A 21,470-nucleotide genomic window follows, 5' to 3' on the forward strand; every position below is an offset into this window, starting at 1 on the left:
GCAACAATGAATGAATGGAATTCCAAAATCTCTGTAGATGTTCATTGAAATGAAAAATAAATAAATTAATAAAAAAAGGCTGAGGGAATATGAATCTGTGTTGTGTTTTGTCACATCATTTGGGGAATTCTTGACATTTTCATCAATTCTTTCAATTTATGTTATTATTTTAAGGAAATCTGGTGGTATGCTGAGTTGAGTGTTGAAATTGCTAGGTTGATGATTTGAACCCCTCACCACACTGCTGCAGAAAAACACTTTAAATTTGTTCCTCTACAGATTTGCAACCCCAGAAAGCCAGTGGGGCAGTTCAACTCTCTCCAGTAGGGTCACTGTGGATCAGAATCAAATCAATAATAATGCTGATTATTACTTACTTTTCTATTTTTCTTTATAGGTATTCTGTAATTGAAAATATCTATTTCTTGTATTTACTTTTGTTCAGGCCCAAAATTGTAAAGGCTTTTGAGATTTTTTTACATGATTGATAATTTATTTGTATAATGCTCCAGATTTAGATATTGTACAGTTTGGGACATTAGTTGCTTTTTTTCTTTGTTGAAAAAATGGCATGATGAATAGAAATAAGTGAGATTATGTTTTAGGTTAAGTTCTGATGCATAATAAACAGTCAAATGGTAGTCAGTGTAGCTTGGGTTTCTGGGATTTTTTATCACTAGTTCTGTATTTCTCAAGAAAGCAAACATTGGAAATTGCCGATGGTTTAATTTATGCATTTTGTACTTGTCATAGGATATTTAGTTGTTTCCTGTTGAGTTAGTTAATAAGATAGTGACTTTCTACAACTGTGAGAATATAATGGGAGATGGATTTTTGGAAAATCAGTGAACCAGGCTGCCAAATATTAATTTTGAATCCTGCAGGTATGATAATGATAAAATAGATGAATTTAAGAACCAATTCCCACATTCAATTGAAATGTTATCACTTTTTTTAATAGAAATATGAGTACTTGTGACCTACATTTAAAAATAATACAGTGAGTGAATTGCTAATTGAACTGGGGGTGGGGGGAAAAACGAGTAATATCAATACAACCTATGTTGTTATATGCCGTCAAGTCGCCTGCAACTCACAGTGACCTTATGTACAGCAGCTCCAAACCCTGCATTATCCTGTACCAGTCTCACTGTCTCTGACACGCCTAGCTTCATTACCACAGTCACTGAATCAATCCATTTCATCAAGGGTCTTTCTCTCCTGTGCTGTTCCTCCATCCTCCCAAGCATGACATCCCTCTCTAAGGACTAGTCGTTTCTTGCAACATGTCCAAAGTATGTCAGACAAAGCTTCAGAATCCTCGTGTCCAAGGAGCAGTTTGGCTTCACCCTCTCCAGGACAAACTTGTTCACTCTCTTAGCAGTCCATTCAATACTCTTCTCCAATACCACAGCTTTAAAAAAGTAACTCTTCTTCTATTATCCCTAGTTATTGTCCAGCTCTCTGATGCATAGCAAGTGATGGCAAAGACCTTGACATGTATCGGGTGCACCTTAGGCTCCAGACTGACATCATTCATCTTCAGCATTTTAGAGAGGTCTCTAACCGCAGACTTTCCAATCATAATACTTTTTCATTTTCTAGCTGCTAGTGCCAAGAGTGTTGATTGTGAAGCCAAGCAAACTAAAGCTGTGGCTGACTCTGAGAAGAATGGGAATCCCAGAACACTTGATTGTGTTAATGCAAAGCCTACACTTGGACCAGAAGGCAGTCAAGAAGAACAGAGCAAGAAGACACTGCATGGTTTAAAATTGGGAATACAACCTATAGAGTCATCATTTCCCCCCAATATTGTATTGAGTTTTTTCCATTAACTTATTAATTTATTTATGTGTCAATACATTGAATTTTGCCACAATCTTTGTTGACTACATATACAATCTCATTTATGGTTATTTAGAGGTGGGCTGTCCTTTTAAAAGTTATTTTTATTAGGTGCCAATGAAGCACTTGTGAGTCATTGCATTTGTACTTTGTCCTATTCTACACCATCCTCATGATCTTTGATCTGCTCAAGCCCATTGTTACAGTCACCATGTCAATCTATCCTGTTGGGACATTCCTCTCTTTCTCAGACCCTTAAACTTTCCCATCATGATGTCATTTTCTAAGAAATATTTCCTCATGAAAATATGCCCAAAATAAGTGAGACAGTGTTTCACCATCCTTGCTCCTAAAGAGCAGTCTGGTTTCACTTCCTCCAAAATATATTTTCTTGTTCTTTTGGTAATGGAGTAACTAGTGCTCCTTTCCTTAATTCATTGTTTAACTTTTATATGGATTTTGTTATTGTGTTCTTTTGAATTGGAACTGATGCATAGCTGAACCTTCAGTGGGTTTTCAGAGGCAATAATTAACATAGGTAAATAATTAACATAGGTAAATGCCCTTTGAAACCCTGAAGAAGTCCTTGACTACATATTTTCACAGTAAAATGCATCTATTGATTTCTTGAGTGCTGCTATGCTGAGTATTTATTTCGGATCTAAGTAAAATGAAACTGTTGACAATGTCATTGTTTTCTCAGTCTATCTCAGTGTTGCCTATTGGTCCAGTAGTTAAGATTTTTGTTGTCTTGATGTTGAGATGTAATACACATGGAAGTCTGTAGTCTTCAATCTTCCTTAGCAAGTTATTAAAGTCTTCTGCATTTTTTGGTAAGCAAGTTTATATTCTCTCCATAACACAGCATTTTGAGTCTTCCTCCAGTCCTTATGCCACCTTGTTCTTCATATAAGCTAATTTGTCAAATGAATTGCTAAACATCCAGATGGGAGAAGTATCAATAAAGGTTACAGTCCTGATGCACACATTTCCTGATTTTAAACCATGTAGTGTTCAGACAACAGCTTCTTGATCTAGATATAGATCTCATTTCTTATCAGCATGGTTAAACATTCTGGAATTACCACTCTTCTTAAAGTTATCCATGACCTTTTGTGATCTACTCAATCAAATGCCATTTATGAGTCAATAAAACACAAATAAACATCTTTCTGGTGTTCTCTGCTTTCAGCTAAGATCTATCTGCAGTTGTTTCACTCAAGGCCTAGGAAGGCCATTGTTCTGTAGGCAGATGTGAAGGGGAACTAACTTTTCACAAACCGGAGAGGATGTAGACTTGGCTCTTGTCTAAAGATATGAAAGATGGCGGACTAGACAGAGGGTAGTTCAGATGTCCTGGATGTACCAGGAAACAAGTGTAAAGGTAGGATTAAAAAGATTCTTTGACTCACAGTTTAAGAGGACATATGAAGTAGTTCAAATATTGAATGAAGGAAGAGAACAAACTGGGAATCAAATAAAGGAACCAGCAATAGTAAACAGCACAATTCAGCCCATCTTGAACAGCTACCACTTGGCAGGGGAGCCAGGGAACTCAGGATGACAGTGATGGCCACAGCCCCATGGCAGCTGAAAAGAGTGCAAAGCTGGATTGAGGGATTGTATGGAATACAGTGAAAACCAACTAGAAAAACCCCTGAATTTAAAAATTTAATTGAAAGAACAAGAGTGACCCTTTTTAATCGGAAGATGGTGGCAGCAGCAGTGGCATCTGCACACAGGAGAAAGGTGTTTTTAGCTACTAAAAGGAAACCCTAATGATGATATGGCTGTATTTTGCTCAACTTTTAACTTAGAAAACTCTCCAGGCAAGAATGTGAATGAACACAATATAACTACTGTTCATTGCTTTTGTGGACAGTTAAATATCTGAAAATAGAGTGGTATCCTCTTTGATTAACTCATGGTCAGAATTTTGTTTTCTAAGTTCCCTTATTGAAAATGAACACATATTTGGATAATAATTGTCTTTGTATTTTCTTTTTAAAAAATTCCAACCAGTTTGTGGCTAAGTAACTTTTGTCTTGGAAAGTTTGGACAATCCATTTTTTTTTTCACCTGAAAAATATATTTGTAAAGGTAAAAAATTGCTTAATCATATATTTATGTAGTTACAACAGAGTTGTTATTAATTGCTATAATGTCAGAATCAACTCACAGTTGACATGTCGAGTTTTCAGAGGGACGAGACAAGGGTGCCCATCTTTCTCCTGTGAAGCAGCTGATGGTTTCCAACTGCCTATCTTTGGGTTGTCATCACAACTCCTTACCACTCAGGCAACAGGCTTCTTTATAACCCAGCCATTGTTACTGTGTGCTGTCAAGTCAGATCTGGCCCCAAACAAACTGTCCAGTTGGTTTCCAAAGGCAGTAAATCACATGGGAGTAAATTGTCCATCCTTCTCCATGGGTCTGCCTTTGGGCTTGCAGCACAACTTCTTATCCCTAAAATATCAGAGCTCACTTACAACACAGTTGTTGCTGTATGCTGTAGAGTCAGAACTGACCCATAGCTGAGCCCCCAGGGGGTTTTCAGAAGCAGAGGAGCAATTGTCCATCCTTCTCCCATAGAGCAGCTGGTGGCCTTGAACTGCATGCCTAGGAGAGGCAGTTAATTGCATAGGAGACATTCCCCATGCTTCTTCTGTGGAGCAGCTGGTGGCTTTGAACCCCATGCTTCAAGGACTGCAGTACTGCTGCTTGCTCTATGGCCACCAGAAGAGAGGAACTAAATGGAACTTTTCTATTTTGTTTCCTGTTTAGAGTCTACCAAAAAGAAGAAACTTCCAGAGAAAAATCTTATGAGCCTGATAGTTGATGACATTGCTAGGGATTAAAATGAAGCACCACGGTACCAGGTAAAAGGTTATCAAAATACCTATTATAGGCTTCTTAAATGAGTTGATGCAATTTAGGAACCTTGCAATCCAGTCACTTGCAGTCCTTTGGAAGGCAGACAAATATGGGATGAAAATGACAGAATCTTGCTGCTCTTGGGATCTTAGTTCTGGAAGGTTATGTGAATAATGTTCACATGGGTTTTTCAGCAGGTGTGCTCTTCGTGTTTGTGTACTTGTGTCAAATCTGGTACAACTCTTTCCACACTAATCCAGAACAAAGTCTTTGGTTACAATTATTTAGAGACATTTTTCCTTTGCAGCATAGATGCTACATCTGTAAAGCTCAATTTCTGTCCTTTCACTAAGTTTCTACTGTGCAACGTGGAACATATCTAAAGAGCTGAAGTGCAAAGATGTCAGTCTGGAGACTAAGGAGCGCCTGATACATGCCATGGTCTTTGCAATCACTTGCTACACATCAGAGAGCTGGACAATGACTAGGGATGGTAGAAGGAGAATTTATGCCTTTGAGCTGTGATGTTGGAGAAGAGTATTAAATATACCAAGAACTGCTAGGAGAACAAACAGGTTTGTCCTAGAGAGGGTGAAGCCTGGATGCTCCTAGGAGGCAAGGATTCTAAAGCTTCATCTAACATACTTTGGACATGTTGTAAGGAGGTACCAGTCCTTGGAGAGGGACGTCATGCTTGGGAGGGTGGAGGGACAGCGCAGGAGAGGAAGCCCCTTGATGGGATGGATTGATTCTGTGACTGGGGTAATGGGGGAAGGTGTGTCAGAGACAGGGAGACTGGCACAGGATGGGGCAGAGTTTAGGGATGTTGTACATGGGGTCACTATGAATTGCAGACAACTCGACGGCACGTAACAACAACTACCACCACCAGAATTTCGTGGTTATTTTCTTATTAACTGTGATTACATATACATATATCACAGGCCTATAATTAGAGCTGTATGAACTAATATTTGTGATACATTTACTTCAATGTCTGGCAAGTAGCTAGAACTTAATACATTCTGGTGGTAGTTCTTGCTTTTATTTTACTATGAAATATACTGGACACACATGACATAGTTTGCCTTGATTTGCCTGCTAAACACATGTTAGTTCTCTTCTTGTCATTCTCTATTATTATGAATTATCTTTTCCATATTTTTTGTGTTAGAGGTAATCTTTGATAATGAGTCCATATGTTCTTTTGTTCAGATAAGCATACTTTTCTTGCCTGTCAATGATTATAAATTCAAGACTAGACTTTTAGGCAGTGGAGCTTTGTGGAAAAAAAAGCCAAGGGATTTTCTTTAATGAATATTGTATATTATCACTATTTTGAAAGCATTCTCTATAGGTCTCTCTCCTTCAGAATAGAACATTATTACTGTATTCTAGCTGTAGGGAATTGTGTTGTAAAGGGTTTTGGATATACCATAAACTGCCAAAAGGACAAAGAAACCAGTCTTGAAGTACAATCAGAGTACACTCTGGAAACAAGGATGATGAAACTTCATCCCACTTACTTTGAGCATATTTTTAGAACATTGGAGAGAGACATCATGCTAGAAAAGATAAAAGGTCACTAAAGGAGAAGATCCTCAATGAGATGAACTGATAGAATGACTACTCTAGTGGACTTACGTAGAGCAGAAATAATAAAAATGTGGACTTGAGCTGGACAGAGGACATGATGATGGCATAGTATAGGACAGGGTGGAGATCTGTTGCTTCTAGGGTCTTAGTTGACTTGATTGCACCTAGCAAAAGTGTTAGGGGAAATAGTATAGGATCTCTATCAATACTAGTAGGAATCTCTGAAGAGCTAGTAGTAAAAACTATTCCACTGGAGAAGGATGGGTAATCTCTTCCCATATGATTAACTGCCCCTGAAAACCCACTGGAGGGTCAGCAATCAATTGGTTATGACTTGACAACACATAACAACAGCATCAATACTTGTAATAACTTCTATTATGTATATTTTAGAAATAAATCTTTCAGTTTTTGAAATTACCTATGTTAAATTGTTGTTGTTAGGTGCCGTCAAGTGGAGTACAACTCAGAGTGACCCTGTGAAAAAAAGATCTGAACTCTGTTCTATCCTGTGTCATCCTCACACGTCCTTCCACACAAGAGCTCATTGCAACAGTCACTGTGTCAATCCACCTGGTTGAGGGTCTTCCCCTTCTTCTCCAAATATAATTACTAAAAATAAGTGTTACAGGAAAGTTGTACTTCTTTAAGTAGGTGTTTTCTCTCAGATTTATGGCTTTGTGTTGTTTCTTCCTTTGTAAATATTAGTTGATAAGCCAGGGTTATCATTTGATCTGAAGACAAGCCAACATTCTGTCTTTCACCTTTCACCCTTTACCCTTCCTTGGCTGCATTTTGAATGTATCAAGAATAGGAAGGAAGGTTGAAAGGTGAGGAAGGATTCCTATGCACTTGTCTTCCCTCTCATTCACGGAACACACTTAGAATCTATTTTCTTTGACACGCAGTCATCCCATGTTTCTACAAAATTTAAAGAAAAAAGTCAGGAAAGTGACAATAATGGAGGTTGGTAGTTGGACAGTGGAATCATATCAGTATTTGAATTCTGTTTCTTTTACTTTGCAGCTCTGTGGTAAGAGGGGGATTTTTTTTGTATGGTAAAGTGGTTCAGTGAGATACTAACCATGATTTAGGGCAGTTTCCTGGGCCCTCTTAAACAAATTTAAAAAGTCTACCCTGAGAATTTTACTATCTTTATAGATATTATAGGTAATTCAGATGCAGGTGGTCAATAGAATATTCATTATTTAAGCAAATGTGACACAGTGCACTATATCAATCTGCATCACAGAGCTTGTGTCTATTTTGATCTATCTGGCTTGATAAGTTTCTGATTAGAAAATTACTGTCAATGTAATGAAAGATTAACTATAATTTGTTTTAACACACAACCTAATTGGCACATATGTTTAAATATATCCAATGTACAGAAAAGAACCAGATTTTGAGAACTTATGTTTTAGATATTGTGAACAAAGTTTTGCTCTTATCTTATGGGAAAAAAATACACAATTTCATTAACATCTTATTTGTGGAACTAGTTAAGTGCCATTGTCAATGAGTTAGGTAGTGAAGGCTTATCCAAGTCAAGGGGAGTGAAATTCCTTAAAAGTGAATTTGGAAAGCAAAAGAAAAACTCCCTCATTGGTACACAATCCCCCCCCTTTCCTCCCCAAACCCCACCCCCTAGCCCCAAATATAATCCACTCTACAACCCTCATTGCATACAATGAATGAATGGAATTCCAAAATCTCTGTAGATGTTCATTGAAATGAAAAATAAACAACCTAAATTTAAAAAAAAAAGAAACAAACCAGAATTGCAATATTATATCTTAATACATTTTTTTAAAATACTATTCATTCTGTAATAAAGTCATTTGTCAATTAAAAAAATGTACTTGATAAAGAACAAATACTAAAATAAAACAACAACAACAACAAAAAAAAACATTGTCAGCTGAAAGGAAAAGAGAGTCAGGAGAACAGATATCCCTACAGAAAAGAATTCCTGATCCACTCATGCACAGGAAGGAAAAGTGAAAAATGCAATAAAAATTCCACTTCATTAATATATTTTAAGGCATTATGATTATCATAAGAGTTCGGAATGAGGGTTGCAGAGTGGAGTATACTCGGGGTGGGGTGGGGGTGGCGCTGGGGGCATTTTATACCAATGAAGGAGTTTTTTCTTTTGCTTTTCAAGGAGAAGAGCGAACTGGGGGTGGGGGTGGAATGGGCAGGGAGAAAAGTGCAACAATGAATGAATGGAAATCCAAAATCTTTGTAAATGTTCATTGAAATTAATAAAAAAAAAGAAATTGGTGAGCTGAGGGTATGACTTCAACTTGTCTTTTAATAAAATTAATTGTGATTCTTAAAAAAAAAAAAGTGAATTTGGGCGTCTAGCCTTTTCTAGGCTTGATTAAGACATTTCATGTTCGCATTTACAAGTACAAACTAGATGTGTTTTATGACCAGTGTGTTTAGTCATGCTGCTCCAGATGCTAATCTTCATTTCCCAAACACGTTATTAAAGTGAGAAATCAGTCCTCCAGGTTTTAATTTAGCTTCTTTAATTTCAGTCCCTTCAGCTCTAAATAAATGAAACTATCTACACAATACTTATGCTATTCCTTTTGCTCTGTGGATCTTTCCCCCCACCCCCACCTCCAGTTCATATGCTACCTCTTTTATTTTCTAATCTTTAGTTTTTCTTCTTTGCTCCATAATACTGATGGACAGAGTTTATGTTTATCAGAACTAATGTTACGGATAAGCATAATTCTTTTGAACAAACACTCTGTCAAACACATGCTCAGGAGTTAAGAAAATACTTAGAGTTGAAGGCCAATGAAAACTTCAAAAGTGAGCCTATTTCAAAATTCAATCTTCTTCTGACATTGTGAAAGGCTATGATTTTGGTTTTCAAATTTGCATGCTTTTTGGGGTTGATATTTACCTTAACATTGTTCCCATACTTTGAGATCTGTTTGTCCTCACTATTGCATCATTCTCCCCAGTCATCTTCTCTATATTTAGGTTTTATATGTGTTTTCATAAAGTCACTGTGGCCATCATGGGTTGGGATATTTTTCCCACAGTTTTTGATAACATGTCACCATAGTTATTTTTCAATTCCTTTTATAAATCATTTTCATGGAGGAATGTAATAATTGTTTCATGATATTTCCTACTAATTTATATTTATTTCCTGTTTCATGTGTTTCTAGTATAACTAAGATATTAATATGTTTAAATTTTTGGTTTTTTCGTAGATAATTCAGCACCCAATTCATTGTTGTCCAATTGATTCCCAGCACGAGCAATCATTTAGGAGAGTATGACAGAATAGAAATACCCTATAAAGTTTCGAGGACTGTAAATCTTTGAAAATATTATTTCAAAAATCAAATTAAACAAGATTAATTATCTGTGAAATATTTGATAAATTGACCATAGATAATATGCTTTCTACAAATAACTTCGTTGATGTATTATATTGTATTCTAGGTTGTATTTTATTTCATTTTTCTGTGTCAGATTGACTTGAATGGCTATAAATTCAGGGCATATTGTAATGGTGTTATGCCTTGCAAGGCAAAAATGCATTTTCTTTAAATCACTTGTGTATAGATATAAAGTAGGACAGGTTTGTTTCTTTAGTATGTAGTTTTTTGCTTACTTTTTTCAAGAGTATATTAACACAATCATGCATAGTAAATTTATTATCTGTGAAACTTTAATGCCACCTTTTTTCTCCCTTTATAATGATTATTTAACTCAAATAGTATCACGCTATGTAATGCACATTAGAGTTATTTTTATTTTAAACTAATTAGGTAAAGCTATTTAAAACATGTTTTGATCTATGATTTATATTTATGTTTCAAATAATGGTTAATAAGTTATTTTATATATGTGAAGACCAAACATGGACAGCATAGATCAGTGTATTAGTGAATATACTAGACCAATGTAGTATAAAGCCCTAGGTAAAACATAAGTTGTGTATTCTTATATTTTTTACTCTTTTTATTTTTAATTCACTTTTATCACACTTACAAAAAGTCAGTCATTATTCTGAAAATATTAAAAATATTACTAAATATTAGTCTTATTTTACTTATGAGGAAAGTGGTTCTTAAAAATCACACAGTATAAATGAGCTAAGCTTTGAACCCAATGTGAAGCTCACATGACTAACTTCACTCCACTGCAGGTTTAGAAGTCTACCTGCAATCCCTTACCCTAAACCAAGAATCAGAATTTTGCTTCTGCCCTTTATATTGTGTTTCAAGCAAGGCTAATTTCTGTGTGTTTTCTCATTTATGTAATAATCATAACAATAGGAATCTTTTAAATCTTGTTTTATGTCTTAGATGTGCTTGGTCTAGTGCTTGTTGGTCATTTATTGTTGCATGGTCTATTGCGTATTGGTAATTTACTGTCTCTTTTATAGAATATTTGTGTGATATGGAACACAATTAACTAGTATCACATGGTGAGGTCACTCTCTAGTTTTCACTGTAGTGCCTTCCTCATTGCTGTTCTATTTTCCTGGATTCTTCCTATAACTCAATGTCTTTTTATAGCTGTTCCTCTTTTTTGGCTATAACCATAGTGTCCTTTCTCTTTCTTAAGATATCAGGAATTCACATACAGCCCTTTGTAAATTCCCCCGAGGTAAGTGGTCATTTTACTAATATGGCTGCTAATTAATTGATCAAAGCTAACAGAAATAAGATATGAACAAGCTGGATAATCTCATGTAGTTAAGCTTTTGAAGAAAAAGGATTCCAAGTAAAGAGTTATTTGGAAAAAAAAATGAGTATGGCACCTTAATAATCCCTAATAAACATTTTTGAAACAGTCACATTATATCAAAAGCACTCCTCTCACTTCGGAGTATCCATTAGTATCTTGGATGTATTTTAGCATTAAAAAAAGTTCCATCATAGGGCAAAAGAAAAGAATGTTTGTGGAATGAATATTCTGGAAGGTAAATCTTAGGCATCATTTAGTATGTAACCTAGGAGAAAAATTGCTTTTGTTTGATGCATAATTTTAAATAATTCAGTTCTGTATTTTTCTACTTTCTTTTTACTTTAGTTTATTTACATATTTATTTCTGCTACTACTGGTAAAATAGAACATATTAAATGAACTATCTGAATTCTACAACTGCATTTTCAGAACTAAGCAATCTTACAGCGATCACAATTATTAACACTTTTAAATTAAGGGTATATTTTCTGAAACAGACAATACAATTGCACTTTTCCTCAACTGATTGCTAAAAATGCTTAAAATAATAAGTATTTATGAATATCACAATGTAGGTTAAAAGTATTAAGAATCCAAAGTGAACTTAATCGTGTACATGTTTAATGTAAAACAAATACACAGATGGTAAAATGCAATACATTGCCCTTATATCTGCAATATTATTGTTGTTGTGTACTATAGAGTTGGAATCAACCCTAACTGACCCTCCAGTGGGTTTTCAGAGTCAATTTAATCACCCTGGAGGAGATTGCCTGTCTTTCTCCCACATGGCAGCTGGTGGATTTGAACAGCTTGCCTTCAGGATTGCAGCATAGTTCCTTACCACAAGGCCACCAGAGCTCGTCAAATGAGCTTGCAAATCACTAAAGTACCATAGAATCAACTCACTCAATTCTTCTGAAGAAGGCTGAGGATGATATCCATTCCCTTTTATATTCAATCTAGTGTTAGTACTGAAAGAAGGAAAAAAATCCCAAACAAACAGAATTTAAAAAAGGATACCAAAGAAGTATTTATGGCTGTCTCTACCACTAAGAAAATTTTTTTGAGTTAGTTCTTTCTCTCATTGTTGTTGAGTCAGGTCTGACTGATAGCTGAATTTCCAGAAGGTTTCAAAGCTACAGATTTTACGGGAGGGCGCTACTCATCTTCTTGAGGAGCAGCTGCTGGATTGAAACCATCAGAGAAGCTCTGCCTCTGGGTTAGTGATGGGGCTCACTAGACGATGTCATTAGAGTTCACTGTGGGTTAATGTCTGTCCCAAAGCCAGTGTGTCAGGACTGACTGACAGGTCACCCTCATCATTCTTTTGGAGACTGAAAATTGCTGGGAAAGGGGATCTCCCACCTTTCTCTTGTGGAACTGCTGGTGATTCTTAACAGCGAGAGAAGTGTGTCCTTTGGATTAACAAATGCAACACTCTATGGATAACTAGCATTTTCTATGAGTAAAGAAACTGGTGGCCTTGTGGTAAGAAGATACATTGCAGTCCTAATAGTACATGGTTCAAATTTTATGATTTAATAAGTTGTTACTTTTAAAAATTCACTTTTATTAAAACAGATTAATTTGAAAGTGGATTGTTGTTCTAGATCCTTTCTTTATGACATAGTTTTGGAATTCAATCATTTGAATAAAAAAATCAGAGATTTTTTTTTCAGTTACTTTCCAGACACATTCAAATCAAAACATAATTATCCACTTTAACAATTCAAACTGCAAGTATGCTAAGAGAGTTAAGTAACTGTATTTGGACTTAGTTTTAATATGATGGTTTTTATTAAAATATAATTTTTATGGAATGGTAAACATCTTTAAGAGCCAACTTCTGCCTTTTATCAATGCAGGTTATCAATACATCATTATGATGATATTTATTCCATTCTCCTTTTGTTGGTTGACTTTATTTAATATATAAATTTAGTAATCTGCTTAGATTTATTAAGCAGACTTTGAGTATTTCAGTTCTATTTATAAAAACATTTACTTTGATACGTTAAAACCCACCTGCCTTAGATAACATTCATATTTCCTAGAACTTTTGATTTTTTAAGTTATTTCAATTAGTGTTATCTCAATAAATGTTTTAAAATAAAAACCCTATTTTTCCAAAAATTATCATGGCACTCCATGACATAACATTTAATTATAATTGAAGTTAAAAAAATCAATTGTCATCTAGTGAATTCTGTTTGACAACAGTGCTGTATTGTATAAACAAGAGCTGTCTCATAGAGTTCCCAAAATAAAACTATTTTAGCTTGTACATAATAAAAAAACAGACTTTGAGTTGGATTTGGTCTATCAACTTAGTTTGCTAAGCTGCAGAAATGGAAAATGATAACCTGCTAATTTTGTATCCCAAATGAAACAGCCACTCAGTAAATAAATATACAATAACTAAATCTCTTATTTATGCCTTTACCAACACATTGGATAAGGAGATGTTTGAAACGTTGCCTTTATCTAATTGCTGTTCTCTTTATTGAGTGCCATCGGCATGATGATCTGTCTGAAGGTTTTCTCTTTTTCTGAGCCTCTAGCTTTTCCAGCACAATGACTTTTCCCAAGAACGAGCCCCTCCTGTGAAGATGACCAATTTATGAGAGAAAAAGTTTTACCATCTTTGCCTTTAAGAATCATCCTGGTTGCTTTTCCAGTGAAACTAATTTTTTTTAAAAAAATCTAGACTAATTTATTATTGTTATTCTTGTTTTTGTTATGCGCCATCGAGTCACCTGCAACTCATAGCAACCCTGTATATATCAGCCCTAAACCCTGCTCTATCCTATGCCAATCTTATTGTCTCTGACACACCTATCACTATTACCCCAGTCACGGAATCAATGCATCTCATCGAAGGTCTTCCTCTCCTGTGCTGTCCCTCCACCCTCCCAAGCATGACGTCCCTCTCCAAGGACTTGACTGATCCCACCTTGCAATATGTCCAAAATATTTCAGATGAAGCTATAGTATCTTAATCTCTAAGGAGCAGCTTGGTCTCATCCTTTCCAGGATAAATCTATTTGTCCTGCTAGCAGTCTATGGTATATTCAATACTCGTCTCCAGCACCACAGGTTAAAGGCCTTATTTCTCCTTTTATCATTCCATGCCCTTGTCCAGCTCTCTGATATATACCGAATTATTGCAAAGACTGTGGCTTGGATCAGGCACACCTTAGTTTCCAGACTGACATCATTGAGCTCACCATTTTTAAATATCTCATGGTGGAGGAAGAGGTGATCATTTGCTTCTGTGAAGATTTGCAACCTTGGGAATCCTACACTTCCTGCCTTACAGAGTTGCCATGAGTTGGAATTGTCTGGATAGCAGTGGGTTTGGTTGAGTGTAAGTGTTTCATTCTGTTCTTGTATGAACTGAATTTTTTAGACATCATTAAAATCAGGTTTTGAACATTTGCTTCAAAACTCTTGTGCTCATTTACTGTCAAGCTGTGGATGGATAGATAGATAGATAGATAGATAGATAGATAGATAGATAGATTATTAAGTTCATGGATTGATCCATGATTCTTTATCATACGTTGGAAATGTTAAGGAGGCCTTGTGGTTTAGTCATAAGTTGTACAATTAATTGCCTCTAAAAACCCTCGGAAGGGTCAGTTATGAGTTGATCTTGACTTAATGGTACGTAACTACAAAATCAACAACAAATAAAAGTGGAAAGAGAGAAGGGGGACAGAAATAGGGCAATGGGGAAAAATCACTAGGATAGCAGAGGTTGGTGGGGGAGAGGAGATGAACAAATAGAAAGATTCAATGGGGACTTGAAAAGAAAGGGTGACAATAGACATGGAAAAGGAGAGGCATCCACTTCCTAAATAACGTGCCTTCAGACACTCTGAACTTTGATAAATGTCAATTGTTGTAGAGGGGCTTTAGGCCTTTTGTTCGGGGGTCGCTATGAGTCCTGCTTGACTCAAAGGCAATCAACAACAACAATAATGTATATGAATGTATAAAACACAGTTCACATGAATAGAATAACGTATACGGATGATTGTTTAAAACACAACATGTATGTATGAAAAATAATGTGTATCAATGAGTGTAAATAAGCTAAGAAAACCTAAAAAAAAACCCACAAAACAACAACAATATGGAGATATATGCAAGCTATGCTTGTGCTTTTGCCACTTTATAGATATTAACTAATTTTGTCCTTATTCAACTGGATAGAATTGTTTTTTGTTTTGTTTTGTTTTTTTCTTTTTTTGATAAAATTGTTGTTATTAGTATCTGTATTTTACAGTTAAGAAAACTGGGAAGACTTGCTCAAATGTCCTACATTTCATGTTAAACTAAAACCATATGATTGCACATCTCTAAAGAATGGGTGTTCTAGAAGCCACTTATAATACTCATAAGTCTTTTCTTTTTAAGAGGGAATATGAGTTGACTTTGTGACTTACTGTTTTAGGTAAGCGGTAATTTTCATCAGAATCATAACTTGCATCACTCTCTAATCATACCTCACACAAAATCATTAAGAGAACAGAAATCAACAGCAGGGTTTTTTTAATGCACAATTTCAAGTAGTGAATAGAAGACAATTATTCAGTAATTCATGTGTCCTTTTGATATTCTTAGTGTTCTGAAGAGCACTGACTAATGTCAGTTTTTCCAATATACATTCTGTGAAAACCATTATTAAGAAAATGTAAATGGAATTGCTTTTGCATAGTTTGAACTATTTACATCAGAGCTCTGTTTATATAAGTAGCAGTCTGCTTCTTTTTGTTACTATATAAAAGATTTTCTTAAAAATTCATAGACTGATTTGTATGTTGCTTATTTATGACTTTTAAGGAACTATTTTAAAAAGCAGTAAGCATTAAGCAATAGTAGCATTAGAAATTCACTCTAAGCACAGAAATCTCAAAAATTCATTTTATTCCTGGGAGAAAATGGTAAATGACAGTATTATATGTTTAAAATCACTTTGAATTATATAATTACAGTTGTTTATGCACTGCATTTCTGTTTTTAACTTTCAGGAAGCAGAATAATAAAATAATCTAAAAATCATATAAAATTTATTTCATTTTGAAAAGTAAAAAATGTTGGTGTAGACATGGATATTTAGACAGTAACTAATTTTGGGACTTACTCTTTAGGGGAAAATATGTAGAGTGAAGCTAATTATCATCGAGTCAGGTCAAATATCTCCATCACGAGATTCTGTCATCTGCTTTACACATTTCATGTAGTTTTGCTTTGGTCCATGCCATCTCACTCACAGCTTCTGGACCCCTGTAAATCCCCTTTACGATTTCTTTTATAGACTTTGTCTTACGCATGACTTTATACTCAGATTGCAATCTTCTTGACATTATTAAACCCTCATGTAAGCTGTTTCTCTCCTCTCTTCGCTCTTGTTACCACTGCAACCAGTATCATGGCCCAGGAAGGTAAGATAGCAAGAAAGCCTGAGCCCTTCACGTTTATCCCCGCATTGCTATTGTAGAGGACACGTGATTTTCCTGAGAAATGTTCCCCATAATTTCATCCCAACGGAAGAACTGGAAGTCTGATAACTTAAACATGAAGCACCACAAAGAGAAAATTCTTCACTGTTTTCCAGGCTTTCAGCACTTGATCTAATTTCTATGAGAATCTATTTTCACATTTGTCAGATTATGTCAATTTGATTTTGATCTATTTACCTATTTTATGTAAAAATATACAGCAAAACACACTGATTCAACAATTTCAACATATATAATTTAGTAACCTCTGTTTAAGTCTTCAAATCATGGCACATTTATTGATATCCTTTTCAGACTTATTTTCATCACTGTTAACATGGACTCACTCCCTTATTAGCTTTTTATAGAACCTTTTGAATTGCTACTGTTAATTTCATATCACACACTCATATATACATCTGTTAAAAAACAGAGCACACAATGCAAATGATCTTTATTAAATAAATAAAAGACGAATTGCATTGTAAATGTCCACTGTCAGATACCTCTCCAAAGTACAGAAGAGCAACAATGTTAGTCTGGAGACTAAGGTGCACCTGATCCGGGCCATATTTTTTGCAAGTAGTTGTTATGCATCAGAAAGCTGGACAATGATTAGGAATTATAAAAGGAGCATTGATGTCTTTGAGCTATTGTGCTGGAGAAGAGTATTGAGTATACCATGGTCTTCTAGGAGAACAAATAGGTTCATCCTGAAGAGGGTGAGCCCAGGCTACACCTTAGAGACAATGATTCTGAACCTTCATCTGACATATTTAAGAGATGTTGCAAAGACCTGGAGTCAGAAAATCAAAGGGGCCAAACTCACTCAGCATTTCTTAAGCTCTAAGAACTGAGAAACAAATTTAAGCTTCAAATTGCAAACTTAAGGATGCTCTGGGCAGAAAAAATATTAAATGATCCAAGAAGTATTAAAATAAGATGGAAAGAGTACACAGAGTCATTGAACCAAAAGGAGTTGGTGAACACAGAATAATTTCCTGAAACAATGTATGAGCAAGAACCTGTTTTGCTGAAGGAAGAATTTCAAGCTGCTCTGATAGAACTGGCAAAAAACAAGGCCCCAGGAATTGACAGTATACCAGCTGATATATCTCAACAGATGCTGCCCCAGATGTTCGCCAAGTTGTGTCAAGAAATCTGGAGGACAGCCACCTGGCCAACTGACTGGAAGAGATCTATATTTGTTTCCATTTCAAAGAAAGGTGATCCAACAGAGTGTGGAAATTATCAAACAATATAATTAATACAACATGCAAGCAAGATTCTGCTGAAGATTATTCTCTCTATAAAAAAGAGCTAAGTTAAAAGAAGAACTCAAGGCGGATTGACACAGTAGCTACAAGAATGGGCTTAAGCACAGAGAACATCGTGAGGATGGGGCAGGCTCATGAGTTTTGTCCTTTAGCTGGGCGTCCAAGCTGAATTGCCTGGATCAAATAATAAAATCATTTATGCACAGGAGCCTTCTTCGTACAGTGTTTAAAGCAGTTGGCTATTAACTGAGAAGTCAGTCGTTTGAAACCACATGCCACTTCCAGGAGAAAGTTGTGCTGGTCTGCATCCCTAATAATTGATAAGCTTTGAACCCAAAGAGGCAGTTATGGTCTGTATTTTTAGGGTTCAACGATGCCCCATAAGAGTTAAGGATGTTGAAACAGCATGTAATATACACGTTATCAAGGGGGTGGTGTTGGTTAGCCCTTGAGAAAGGACTTCATGTTTGGGACAGTGGAAGGTGAGTGAAGCAGAGGACCACCCTCAACAAGGTTGATTGATAGTGTTTGGAACAATGGTGTAAGCAGTAGAGATCGTGAGAATAGCACAGGATTGGACAAAGATTTGATCTGTTGGTAATGGGTTGCTGGGAGCTGGAGTTGACTCCTACTAACATAAAATAAGACTCAACAGCCATGGACAGGTGTTGTTATTGTTAAGTGTCATCAAGTTGGAGCTGACCCACAGTTGACCCTCCAGTGGATTTTCAGTCTGTAATTCACAAAGGAAGAGGTTGCACAGCTTTCTCATCTGTGGAACAGCTGCTGCATTCAAGCTGCCTGCCTTTGGGTCAGCAGTGCACTCCACGCTACTTCGCCACCAGAGTTTGAATGTTTTGGTTTTATACCTGTGCAATTCATTCTTCAGACAGGACATTATATTGGTCCATGTAATACTTAAAATGTGTTGCTAATTCTGTACAATGATTTAGTCACTGAAAATACCTTTTATAAGAAACACAAGTAGCCACTTTACACATGGATTTCACCTGATGGTCTTCATTGGAGTCAGATTGATTACATCTGTAGATAGACTTGTTAGAGAAGCCATAGCAACTGAAAACTAGGCCAGGTGCTAATTGTGAAACAGACTACCTGCTACTTATATATGCACGTTCACGCTGAAGCTAAAGAAGTTGTGTCAGTGTTTGATTAATGTTGTAATTTTTTGAGGTGAAATTGAACATTGCTGCTGAAATGGAGCCACTGATGCTTATTCAGAGCTTTCCACTAATCAAGTAAAGACAATGTTATTAATTTTTGACAATGTTGATGAACCATATTTGTATAGGGTTGATAAAATTCATTGAGAGAGAAGATAGGATGTTGGTCATACTTCAGTCACTCTCAGCTTTAAGATTTAAAAATGCTTATAAAACATACTCAATTATTTTTAAGATCCATGGGGCATGTGTCTCAAAACTAAGGTTTTAGTTGTCCTCACCTGTTACTATTCCAAATTATCTATGCCTCTATAGTGTTGTCATATTATTGGTGATTTTTCCAAAGTTATGATTTTTTAAGAGAATTATTTTTCCTTTATTTACATGGAATGCCAGATACTTAGAAACTTGAGTTCATTTGCAAGTACTAGTTACATGTTTTACTGTTTGTGTACTTGGTGAAGGAGAATCAAATGTCTAAAAGCGTGTTTTTTTGCTATTTGATATCATGTGCTCTTTTTCCTTTGATAAAGAAATAAAAACAAAAAGTAATATTTTTTAATTGTTTTTGCCCTGTTCTATATCACGATTCTGTAGGTTTCCCCTGAGCAATATCCTTATTCTAGAAATAACCTTTAAAGCCCCTGCCTCCTCCCCATAGCAGTTTTAGAAGCTTAGTTCATTTCAGAATGTTGGATTCTTGAAGGAGCCTTCAAGATTTGTACTACTCTATTCGTCCTTGTGTCTATTCTTTCTCTTCTTTTTAAAAAAGAATTAAAGTTCACTAGGCTATACAGTTTTTAGTTTAAATTTCCCCTGCTTTTTAAAATGAGCTTTATGTTCTTTAGCATCTCTTTATGTAAGAGGAATGTCATTTGGTGCAAAAAGTTAACATACCCAGTTGCTGCTGAAAGGCTGGTGTTGTGAATTCACATAGTTGTGCCTCATGAATGAGGCTTGATTATCTCCTGAAAAATCAGGCCTTGACAAACCTCCCTCCAAAAAGCAACTGAAAAACTCTGCAGCGTTTGAGGTCCCCATGAGTGGGATCGGACTCTACAACAACTTCCTGAGAACGATGTTTGTTCAGGTGTAGAATGCTCCCTTCCCTGGTTCAATCCCAGAGCAGTGTGTCTCATGCACAGCCACCACCTGACGCCGGTGAAGACTGCTCTGATGATGAACAGATATCAGAGGAAGTTCCAGATAGTGCTAGACTAAGAAGAAAGGCTCGGAAACCCACTGCCAGAAATTAGCTAAGGAAATCCTCAGGGACCACACGATCTGATCCCCAAATGGTCGTGCGGATGGTGTAGGACTGGGCAGCATTCTGTCCACTGTGCCTGGGAGCATATTGTCCGTTTGTCCATGAGTTCAGGGCTTGGCTTTCAGCAGCTGACATTAGCAATCTCTCTTGCATTTTCCAGTTCTGGCATGGACTATATCTCTGTTAGTTTATAATAACCTTGTGGCTGACAAGTAATTTGTAAGATTATTTCTTTTTCATGCTATTTTCTTTACTCTTTAGAAACAATGTGACCTGTACAAACACTAGGCACGTACTGTTTCTTGATTATCGTTGTTGTTGTGGTTAAGTACTGTGGAATTGATGGCATTACAGTCACCTGTGGATCTGAACCCTGCCCTATCCTGTGCCATCCTCCTCACCTCTCCCAGATATTCAAGACCACTGTTAGAGCCAGTGTGCCAATCATTCTCGTTCTCCACTTCTTTGTTGACCCTCCCGCATTCTAAGCATGATATCCTTTTCCAAGGACTGGTCTCTTCTAACAACTTGACCCAAGGATGTGAGATAATGTATAAGATCCTTGCCTCCAAGGAAAACCCTGTCTGTATTTTCCAAGATAGATTTGTTCCTTTTGCAATGCCTCTCTCTTAACACCACACTCCAAAGGCATCAATTCTTCTACTATATTGTAGTTCATCTTCTCCAAGTGCATATTTTGACTATAAGTCATTATTCGCAACATAACTAGGGTTGTTGTTGTTATGTGCCCTAGAGTCAGAACTGACACGGAACTGACCCTCCAGGAGACTTTTCAGAGGCTTTAAATCACACAGAAAGAAATCACTCATCATTCTCCTATGAAATAGCTGGTGGGTTCAAATCTTATGCCTTTGGGTTGGCAGGGCAACTCATCCTGAATATTACTGTTCATATGTTCGCAATTGGTTAACTAAAGGACGTCTGAAAAAGAACAGTGGGAATTAATAGATTGTCATTATATTTTCCCACTTTCTACAGCTAAAGGATAAAGGTAAGCAATAGCCATGGTATATGTTATGAATGAAAAAGAAATTGGTATGCTGTAAAATTATCTTCCACTTCCTTTGTTTACAGTCTGGGTCTTTACTCTTTTTTTTTATTAATTTAGTTTGTTTATTTTTCATTTCAATGAACATCTACAGAGATTTTGGGATTCCATTCATTCATT

This window comes from Elephantulus edwardii, unplaced genomic scaffold (assembly GCF_000299155.1).
Source record: "Elephantulus edwardii isolate Elephantulus edwardi_28Jun2011 unplaced genomic scaffold, EleEdw1.0 scaffold00014, whole genome shotgun sequence".
In the NCBI taxonomy this organism is placed as follows: Eukaryota; Metazoa; Chordata; class Mammalia; order Macroscelidea; family Macroscelididae; genus Elephantulus; species Elephantulus edwardii.